The sequence below is a fragment of the Alosa pseudoharengus genome, unplaced genomic scaffold (genome assembly GCF_046254945.1).
Source record: "Alosa pseudoharengus isolate Yale_2024_CS ecotype anadromous, Long Island Sound unplaced genomic scaffold, YU_APseudo_1.1 YU_APseudo_1.1_scf_1, whole genome shotgun sequence".
NCBI classification, from domain to species: Eukaryota; Metazoa; Chordata; class Actinopteri; order Clupeiformes; family Clupeidae; genus Alosa; species Alosa pseudoharengus.
In genome coordinates, this window is record NW_027468564.1 from 5716487 (window position 1) to 5727500 (window position 11014).

The 11014-nt window shown below is 37.9% G+C and overlaps 1 protein-coding gene across 3 annotated transcripts in view; it reads right to left on the bottom strand.

Annotated features, from left to right (window-relative positions):
* Positions 1 to 6625: 6625 nt before the first annotated feature.
* LOC143135715 (protein NLRC3-like) overlaps positions 6626 to 11014 on the bottom strand; it is a 39821-nt gene continuing 35432 nt past the window's right edge. For all 3 annotated transcript variants that reach the window (XM_076296149.1, XM_076296150.1, XM_076296148.1), the window contains one exon: positions 6626 to 11014. This exon is cut by the window's right edge and continues 546 nt beyond it. The gene's annotated coding sequence lies outside the window, so the exon portion shown is untranslated.

Below are 11014 nucleotides of genomic sequence, written 5' to 3' on the forward strand. Positions count from 1 at the left end.
CTGATGGATGTCCAAATCTACTTCGGTACAATTTTATGATGGATGGGAAACTAACATGATTAGCGTATGCCACCGTCTGGACTGGAGTACAATTGCATGAACATAGAACTCGCTCTCGCGCTCTTTGAAATAACATGACTTTTTAATGTTTTTAAAAATGGAGATATAGCATTTTATAGCATTTAACCAAACTCCTCATATACAGTATAGACCTATGTGTCGGCCTATTAGCGTATGTCCTGTTTATTAATTTGCTTTAAAATTCAAAAGATGCCTAGGCCTATGTCCTGTTTCCATATGTCCCCCCCACACACACACATCCTTTTCCACACATTTCCAAATGTAGGCTACAGTATGCGCTTGTTCTAATCCTCCCAACTGTGTAATATGTAGCTTATGACCATTAGATATGGCAAGCGATTTTAACATTTTCCCGCTAGACTGGATATGTATTGCAGATATCTGTAATTCAGTTTTGCCTAGTCAAAACGAACATTTTAGATATCCGCAATTGAATTCTTCCTATCCATAATTGTCATTTCAGATATCCACAAAGACATTCTTCCTAGGACAAATGACGCCACATTTGCTATTCATTTCTAGGGGGTTTATCATTACGGATATCTACAATTCAGTTGCAGATATCCACTATGTGAATTACGGATATCTATGGCAAGCGATTTTATCATTTACCCGCTAAGTTTGACTATCTGGAATTAACATTGTAGATATCAACAACGTCTTTCTGACTAGTCGCAATTACATTTTGGATAGTTGGAATTGTCATTCAAGATATCTGTAACGTAATTGTGACTAGTCGAAACGTCAGATAGAGATATCTGTAATTTAGTTTTGACTAGGCAAAACTGAATTACAGATATCTGTCATCACGTCATTGAAAACAACATTCAACTCGTCACACATCTTAAATGGCAATTGCAGATATCTTTAATTCAGTTTTGACTAGGCAGAATGAAAGGTGAAGATATCTCAAACGTCATTATGACTAGTGCAAATTATTGTGCAAGACGTTGCTCTTTAGTTCCGTAGCAGAGCCCGTCTAGATTTCTAGGCTACAGCCCATCTACTTAGACATTCTGTCAGCTAATTTCCCCTCCCCAACATAATCGAAGAAAAAGTGGGCTTATTTCCTTATTTCTATGAATGGAAGAAGAATAAGCAGGCTGTAATGTCGTAGCCTACATACATTAGTAGGCCTAGGCTACTAAATGCACACCATCTACAGGAAATTCCATGTTGGCTGTAATCGAAAAAAATCAAAGCAACATTGAATCATCAATTCTTGCTGCCAGCTCATGTCTTGCATAGGCAGCATTAAAAAGACGATTAAAAACTACTTCGCCCTCTGGCTGCTCTGACATGGTGCTAAGTGCTAATTGCAAAGTTAACAGGTGCTATGTGATTTGATGATTTAAACAACAACACGCTCTTCTCCCGCCTAAAGTGGGATGCGGGCCTAATTTACATAGCAATACAGATATCTCTAACGTCATTTCGCCTAGTCAAAACTCTAATTCAAGATATCTATAATTACATTTTGACTAGGCAGAATGAAAGTTATAGATATCTCCAATTTCAGATATCTCTAATCAAAACTCATTCAAGATATCTATAACTTGATAATAGATATCTACAATCAAATTATGACTATCCCTAACTCCAGTTTGAGATATCTACAACGTCATTTTGACTAGTCAAAATTCCGTTTACAGATATCTACAATGTCATTTCGCCTAGTCAAAACTTAATTCAAGATATCTGAAAAGGAACATGTAGATATCTTGAATTGAAGTGAATTAAAGATATCTTCAACTGGAGTTATGACTAGTCAGAATCAAATTGTAGATATCTCTAACTGGAATTACAGATATCTACAATTCAATTGCAGATATCCGTAATTCACATAGTGGATATCTGCAACTGAATTGTAGATATCCGTAATGATAAACCCCATAGAAATGAATGGCAAATGTGGCGTCATTTGTCCTAGGAAGAATGTCTTTGTGGATGTCTGAAATGACGATTATGGATAGGAAGAATTCAGTGGCGGATATCTAAAATGTTCGTTTTGACTAGGCAAAACTGAATTACAGATATCTGCAATACATATCCAGTCTAGCGGGAAAATGTTAAAATCGCTTGCCATAAGGAAGAATGTCTTTGTGGATATCTGAAATGACAATTATGGATAGGAAGAATTCAATTGCGGATATCTAAAATGTTCGTTTTGACTAGGCAAAACTGAATTACAGATATCTGCAATACATATCCAGTCTAGCGGGAAAAAGTTAAAATCGCTTGCCATAGGATATCTGCAATTGAATTGTAGATATCTGTAATTCCAGTTAGTATGGCAAGCGATTTTATCATTTACCCGCTAAGTTTGACTATCTGGAATTAACATTGTAGATATCAACAACGTCTTTCTGACTAGTCGCAATTACATTTTGGATAGTTGGAATTGTCATTCAAGATATCTGTAACGTAATTGTGACTAGTCGAAACGTCAGATAGAGATATCTGTAATTTAGTTTTGACTAGGCAAAACTGAATTACAGATATCTGTCCTCACGTCATTGAAAACAACATTCAACTCGTCACACATCTTAAATGGCAATTGCAGATATCTTTAATTCAGTTTTGACTAGGCAGAATGAAAGGTGAAGATATCTCAAACGTCATTATGACTAGTGCAAATTATTGTGCAAGACGTTGCTCTTTAGTTCCGTAGCAGAGCCCGTCTAGATTTCTAGGCTAGCCCATCTACTTAGACATTGTCAGCTAATTTCCCCTCCCCAATATAATCGAAGAAAAAGTGGGCTTATTTCCTTATTTCTATGAATGGAAGAAGAATAAGCAGGCTGTAATGTCGTAGCCTACATTAATTAGTAGGCCTAGGCTACTAAATTCACCAGCACCAGCTACAGGAAATTCCATTCATAATGGTGTTGGCTGTAATCGAAAAAATCAAAGCAACATTGAATCATCAATTCTTGCTGCCAGCTCCTGTCTTGCATAGGCTGCAGCATTAAAAAGACGATTAAAAACTCCTTCGCCCTCTGGCTGCTCTGACATGGTGCTAATTACAAAGTTAACAGTTAACAGGTGCTATGTGATTTGATGATTTGAACAACAACACGCTCTTCTCCCGCCTAAAGTGGGATGCGGGCCTAATTTGCATAGCAATACAGATATCTCTAACGTCATTTCGCCTAGTCAAAACTCTAATTCAAGATATCTATAATTACATTTTGACTAGGCAGAATGAAAGTTATAGATATCTCCAATTTCAGATATCTCTAATCAAAACTCATTCAAGATATCTATAACTTGATAATAGATATCTACAATCAAATTATGACTATCCCTAACTCCAGTTTGAGATATCTACAACGTCATTTTGACTAGTCAAAATTCCATTTACAGATATCTACAATGTCATTTCGCCTAGTCAAAACTGAATTCAAGATATCTGAAAAGGAACATGTAGATATCTTGAATTGAAGTGAATTAAAGATATCTTCAACTGGAGTTATGACTAGTCAGAATCAAATTGTAGATATCTCTAACTGGAATTACAGATATCTACAATTCAATTGCAGATATCCGTAATTCACATAGTGGATATCTGCAACTGAATTGTAGATATCCGTAATGATAAACCCCATAGAAATTAATGGCAAATGTGGCGTCATTTGTCCTAGGAAGAATGTCTTTGTGGATATCTGAAATGACGATTATGGATAGGAAGAATTCAGTTGCGGATATCTAAAATGTTCGTTTTGACTAGGCAAAACTGAATTACAGATATCTGCAATACATATCCAGTCTAGCGGGAAAATGTTAAAATCGCTTGCCATACAGTTAGAGATATCTACAATTTGATTCTGACTAGTCATAACTCCAGTTGAAGATATCTTTAATTCACTTCAATTCAAGATATCTACATGTTCCTTTTCAGATATCTTGAATTAAGTTTTGACTAGGCGAAATGACATTGTAGATATCTGTAAATGGAAGTTTGACTAGTCAAAATGACGTTGTAGATATCTCAAACTGGAGTTATGACTAGTCAGAATCAAATTGTAGATATCTATTATCAAGTTATAGATATCTTGAATGAGTTTTGATTAGAGATATCTGAAATTGGAGATATCTATAACTTTCATTCTGCCTAGTCAAAATGTAATTATAGATATCTTGAATTAGAGTTTTGACTAGGCGAAATGACGTTAGAGATATCTGTATTGCTATGCAAATTAGGCCCGCATCCCACTTTAGGCGGGAGAAGAGCATGTTGTTGTTCAAATCATCAAATCATAGCACCTGCTGTTAACTGTTAACTTTGTAATTAGCACCATGTCAGAGCAGCCAGAGGGCGAAGGAGTTTTTAATCGTCTTTTTAATGCTGCAGCCTATGTAAGACAGGAGCTGGCAGCAAGAATTGATGATTCAATGTTGCTTTGATTTTTTCGATTACAGCCAACACCATTATGAATGGAATTTCCTGTAGCTGGTGCTGGTGCATTTAGTAGCCTAGCCTAGGCCTACTAATTTATGTAGGCTACGACATTACAGCCTGCTTATTCTTCTTCCATTCATAGAAATAAGGAAATAAGCCCACTTTTTCTTCGATTATGTTGGGGAGGGGAAATTAGCTGCATGTCTAAGTAGATGGGCTCTAGCCTAGAAATCTAGACGGGCTCTGCTACGGAACTAAAGAGCAACGTCTTGCACAATAATTTGCACTAGTCATAATGACGTTTGAGATATCTTCACCTTTCATTCTGCCTAGTCAAAACTGAATTAAAGATATCTGCAATTGCCATTTAAGATGTGTGACGAGTTGAATGTTGTTTTCAATGACGTGAGGACAGATATCTGTAATTCAGTTTTGCCTAGTCAAAACTAAATTACAGATATCTCTATCTGACGTTTCGACTAGTCACAATTACGTTACAGATATCTTGAATGACAATTCCAACTATCCAAAATGTAATTGCGACTAGTCAGAAATACGTTGTTGATATCTACAATGTTAATATCAGATAGTCAAACTTAGCGGGTAAATTATAAAATCGCTTGCCATACTTATACCATATAATGTGCAATATGTATGACCATTAGAGGCTTATACCATATAATGTGCAATATGTATGACCATTAGAGGCTTATACAGACATCCCAACCTGCAAAAAGTCATTTCAGGGAGGTATCACGACCCCCCCCCCCCAAAAAAAAAATAAATAAAAATAAATAAATAAATGTAGCCTATTAATATACCTATAATGTCTAGTCAGTACACCAAATAAGGAAGGCCTATAGATAGAAATTGTGAAAATATGTAGATTTTGGTAGTTTGATCTTTTCATGTAGCCTTGGCAACTAGCCATTTAGTAGGCTATAGGCCTGAATAATATGCACATGAATTGACACTCGTTACTGTAAACTCACCTCAACATGTCTTTTGCAATCATTTGTGTCATTTGTCTTTTGCAATCATATGTGCTAAAGTCACTGTTACAAACAGTGCAGTGTGCAAGACTAGGCCTATTATTATTTTTTAGTCTTATGAGACAAGGGTAGCCTACACTTTGAAATGGGTCTTACATTTTCCTTTTTTTGAGGCACTGACTGCCTGCTATGACGCTCCTGTTCCTATACACTGAACAAAGCCCGCCTACACTGAAAGCTGATTGGTTGATTTAGCGAAACAGGCCAATCAGGATGCGCTCAGGCACACATGCACCACCCCCCTCTCTCTCTCTCCCGTCGTGTGCGCGCTACACTCAGATGCACACGTGGTCTCGCATGCGCGCTCTTGATCGCTCACTCTAGATTCCGGGAGATTTGATCTAATTTGCGGGCGTGACCTAAACCTTGCTTAAAAAACCTAATGCACTTGCCAAAGAGACATTTGGAGCTGCTGACTTCATTTTTCTTCATATTTAGATTAAAATGGAAAACTGAAAAATGCATAGGTCTTAAAACTAAAGAAATCATTTTTGGAAGCAGTGCTGTAGGAGGTGGCAAAGCAGCATCATTACGGCTCCCACACACAGCTGCGTTCAGTCAATGCATGCCAGTGGGTGTTCCCGACTGTAGCTATGCAAATGACTTGAAGTAAAACCGTAATGTGATTGGTTGGTGCCGTCCGTAGATTGGCTTGATTGGCCGGTGCCGTCTGTCGGTGCAGCAACAGCTGAACTCCTCAACGCGAGCGGCGGGAGAAACGCGACGCGACGGACCCACAATTCAGTTCTGCAACGGATCACGTGAGCCCATGTAAAGTGAATGGGATGCGTCTCCAGCAACGCGAAGCACGCAGCTGTGTGTGGGAGCTGTTAAACACTCTGCAGTGCTGTAGGAGGTGGCAAAGCAGCATCATTAAACACTCTGCAGTGCTGTAGGAGGTGGCAAAGCAGCATCATTAAACACTCTGCAGTGCTGTAGGAGGGGGTTTCTAATTTGCACACTTGACTCCACGTGACACTCTGCAGACAGCAGCGTCCCCTCCCCTAGTCTCTCCATAGGACCCCTCCATAGGAACGGATAAAGCATGACACATTTTCTCTCTGGTGAAAATAATTCCCTCCAACAAACATTTTAGTACATTTTCATTACATTTATTTGTTCATTTGGTGGACGTGTCTGTTCAAAGTGACATACAGCAATGGATTAATATTTAAGCTATTAACATTCAGGCAGTTTAACATTGAAGCTACAAAGCTACACTAGTTAGTTAGTTAGTTAGTTTATTTGTCCTTACATAGGAAATTTGTTTTCACATACCATACAATACAAGCCTCACAGACATGAAATAGAGACATCAAATGAGTAACATTTAAGCTATTAACATTTAAGCATTTTAACATTTAAGTATTTAAACATTTAAGTTACAGAGCTACAATACTAGCATGGAGATTCCAGACCCAAATCCGAAAGATTAAGGGTCTGGCCATGAATAATGTAATGGCCCAACTCAAGGGGCGGCACCAAGTATTATTTGAAAATCTCACTGCACACAATTTGATAACACTTTACTGTACAACCAATGTTTACTGACTGATTCCGGACATTGAAGCAATTGGATAACACTACAACTGCCATCTGTTTAGCTCGCTTCTGGCCCGCCTATATCAGATACACCAATGTGATTCGTGTCCCACAATACAAGGGACATAAGTAATGAGCATGTTAGGAACAAACAGAAGCTGAATTCGCTCTCACATATTTGGCTGTAACGAGTGGGAGACATGGCCAAACAGACAAGCCTTACATTTTTTTCTGAAACCAACCAAGTCTAATGACAGTGATGACTGAGTTTGAACCTAACGTTATGTAGGCTCAATGTTATTCGTTTTCGCATTATGCATAGAAGTCTGACAAAAAATATTTTTGTCTAAAATGGCATAATCATATTGCAAATATGTGCCTTAATTATGTCTCTCTCTCTCCCTCTCTTCATCTTTCTGTATCCCCCCTCTCTCTGTCTGTTTCTTTATTTCTCTCTTCATCGCTCTTTCTCTCTCTCTCTCTTTCCCTCTCTCTCTTTATCCCCCCCCTCTCTTCACCTTTCTATTGTTATTTTAAGGTCATTATATACAGATAGGCCAAATATAAAAATATATTTTACCAAAATTGGCCAGCAAATTTAAACCTTGCCGGTCACACAGACCAATCATGTTGTAAATATGTGCCGTAATTATACCAGCCCACTGTTTTTTAGGTCATTATATACTTACAGATAAGCCTAATATATGACCGGCATTTCGGCAAATTTTCCAGGAAATTCAAATTCCACATCCGGCCCTTGAGAGTTCCCTGACCGGCCTGCGAAAAAACAGTAGTCAAAAGCCTAGCATAGAAATAATGCACACAAATCAATATCTTTGCTTTTATTTTGAAAGCGACTGCTATTTTTACATCCATGCATTTGTGCGTGGATGCATACGACCAGAGCCCGTTTACTTATTAGACATTCTCTGATACGACGTAAACACCCTCACTGGTGTGCTGGTGAATAGAGTTTATGCTTCTGCGTCGACACAATGCAGCCTTTACGTCGGCCTTTCAAAGTTTTGTGTCTCCTGTGTCTGCGTCGCTCACCACTGCAATGGTTATCAGAATGTCGAACTCCTAGCCTACTGCTGCTCGTTGGCGATATGAAGTGCTCATTTCAAAACTTTACTGACAGATAGTATAGGTAAGTATAAGTATATATACTCTTTTGATCCCGTGAGGGAAATTTGGTCTCTGCATTTATCCCAATCCATGAATTAGTGAAACACACACAGCACACAGTGTAGGCTACACAGTGAGGTGAAGCACACACTAATCCCGGCGCAGTGAGCTGCCTGCAACAACAGCGGCGCTCGAGGAGCAGTGAGGGGTTAGGTGCCTTGCTCAAGGGCACTTCAGCCGTGCCTACTGGTCAGGGTTCGAACCGGCAACCCTCCGGTTACAAGTCCAAAGCGCTAGGACACGGCTGCCGTAATTTAGTTGTGTAGTATGGAGGACCGCAGGTGTCACTGAAAAACTAATACAAGAAGATTTTACTAATTTGCCATTGTAAAGGGTAATAAAAAGTGAAATTACATTATGTATTAATCCATAAATAAATGCTTTTAATGTAAAAACGGATTTACAAAACCAACATAAAATACCTAGAAGAAGAAATTTAATTGCAAAGTACATTCATGAATTTGTGAATGAATGATGGAATTTCATAATCTTTTTAAAAACTCAGTTTAATAATAGAAATTAGTAATTGGGCACTCTAATCCAATATTATAATCTCACATTTCAAATTTTATTTGGTTATTCATTTTCCAGCTGCTTTTTCTTTTCCTTTTAGCAAAAGTGGCAGTGGACTATGATTGTGTGTTGACCAGGCTGCTTAAGATAAAAGAAGACCTGGCAGAAATGGGTCAGCTGGAGGATGATCAGATTTACTGCGCCAACTAAGGGTGGGCGATATGGACAAAAAATAATATCTCAATATTTTTTGTGATTTTGACGATAACAATAATTAGTCGATATCCTTTAAAAGAAATTAGTAAAAGTCTGAGTTACTTTACAGCTCATTATTTATGAATAGCATCAATACAATAATAACCAATAACCTGTCCTGTGACTTTTTAACCAAATCAACCAATGCATTGTCACTCTGACACATTTCCAATTCTGCCCCCACTTGTGTGTTTGGCCATGACATGGTCTAGCCCAGTGTTTTTCAACCTTTTTTGTGCCACGGCACACTAACATCCTGTGTGAAGAAAAAATAAACATACGAATAGCCTAAAATTTCAAATAATACACAGATATGGCCTTATTATGGCTTCTATGCAAGACCTGCTCAATAAAACAAGCGCCCTCTGTTTCATTTGTAGGTGACTATATCTAATTTAATTGTTGTTGGATATGTGATGATTCTGTGAATACTGGATATGGGGCCCCCGTTGTAAAATGCCTGCATACCACAAATAGTGCAATCATACAATCAATGAGAGCATGTGGTTATAAATTCTTTGATGCAATAGTTGCTTTTCTGGACCAGTGATCAGAGGCGGACAGAGTACACAGCTTCATTACTTGAGTAAAAGTACAGATACCCTTTGCTAAATCTTACTCAAGTACAAGTAAAAGTACAACAGTCAGATGTCTACTTAAGTAAAAGTACTGAAGTACTTGTTTTTAAAAGTACTTGAGTATCAAGAGTACAAGAGTAGCCTACATTTTCTAAATATTGCATTACTACTGCCACAGTGCTTACATTTATGTTCAGAAACGTCCTACATGGAGTAATGAAAAATGTTAATGTTAATACATTGGAGAATGTAAAAGGAATTGAAAGTAAAATCAAGTCATTTTCATCTTTTTACCATGTCGGATGGGCAGTATTTCTAATACATGTATTTAAAATACGTATTTCAAATATAAAATACTATTTTGTAATTGAAACACTTGAAGCGAAAACATCATTAACTTGTTCAGAAAATTTAAATAGTCTGGCGAGGTGGGGCCACAGGTTGGCACATTCCCGGGATGGACCTGCTGCGTCTTCATTGTTTCGTCCATGGTTTCATCTCATATCTAATTTCATCTCATATCGGAAAGCTGAAGGTGATTGGTGATAGGCTGTCCCAATCAGTGGCGCCTGCACAATCCAATCATGTTTGAGAGGGAAACAACAAATTGAGGGTTTCCGAGATTTTTATTTTTTCCTTTTTTTTAGAAGAAGTAACGGTTACTCACGGTTATGGATAGAAATGTAGTGGAGTAAAGAGTACAATATTTGCCTCTCAAATGTACTTGAGTAAAGTCATGAGTACTCCCCAAAAATGATACTCGAGTAAAGTACAGATCCCTCAAAATTGTACTCAAGTACTGTACTCAAGTAAATATACTCCGTTACTGTCCGGCTTTGCCAGTGAGTGACATTTGGGTAATTTTCTGCGGCACACCTGATGATCTCTCACGGCACACTAGTGTGCCCCGGCACAGTGGTTGAAAAACACTGGTCTAGCCAGCTACATTAGAGAAGATGAATAGGCCTAACAGTTTCCCAAGAGAATGTCTGAAGCTGAAGTTCCCTTCAAAAACCTTTACTTAGGATTCACTGTAAAACTAAGCAGACCAACAGAGTACATCTCAGTCATGTCCTTCGATGTTTTGTTTAAGAGAAATCATGTAGGCTTACATTCCAAGTTACAGAATAGAAACTAATGTGTTAGCTTATGGCTAATGTATATAAGAAATCCCATAGAGATGCTAACGGTAAGCATAAACGATATTAGAGCGAACTTCAGTTCATTTACAAAAGGGTTTGGCCTACATGAGAAGAGTTCTTTGTTTACAACTGACTATTAAAATACTCAAAGGCTAATGTTTTCTCTCCATATAATACCATGTAGGAAAAAACGTGACCTATCAATGCTATTGAACAGACGTAGCCGCACAAAATCCCAAGTAGCCTAGCCTACCTCTCGCT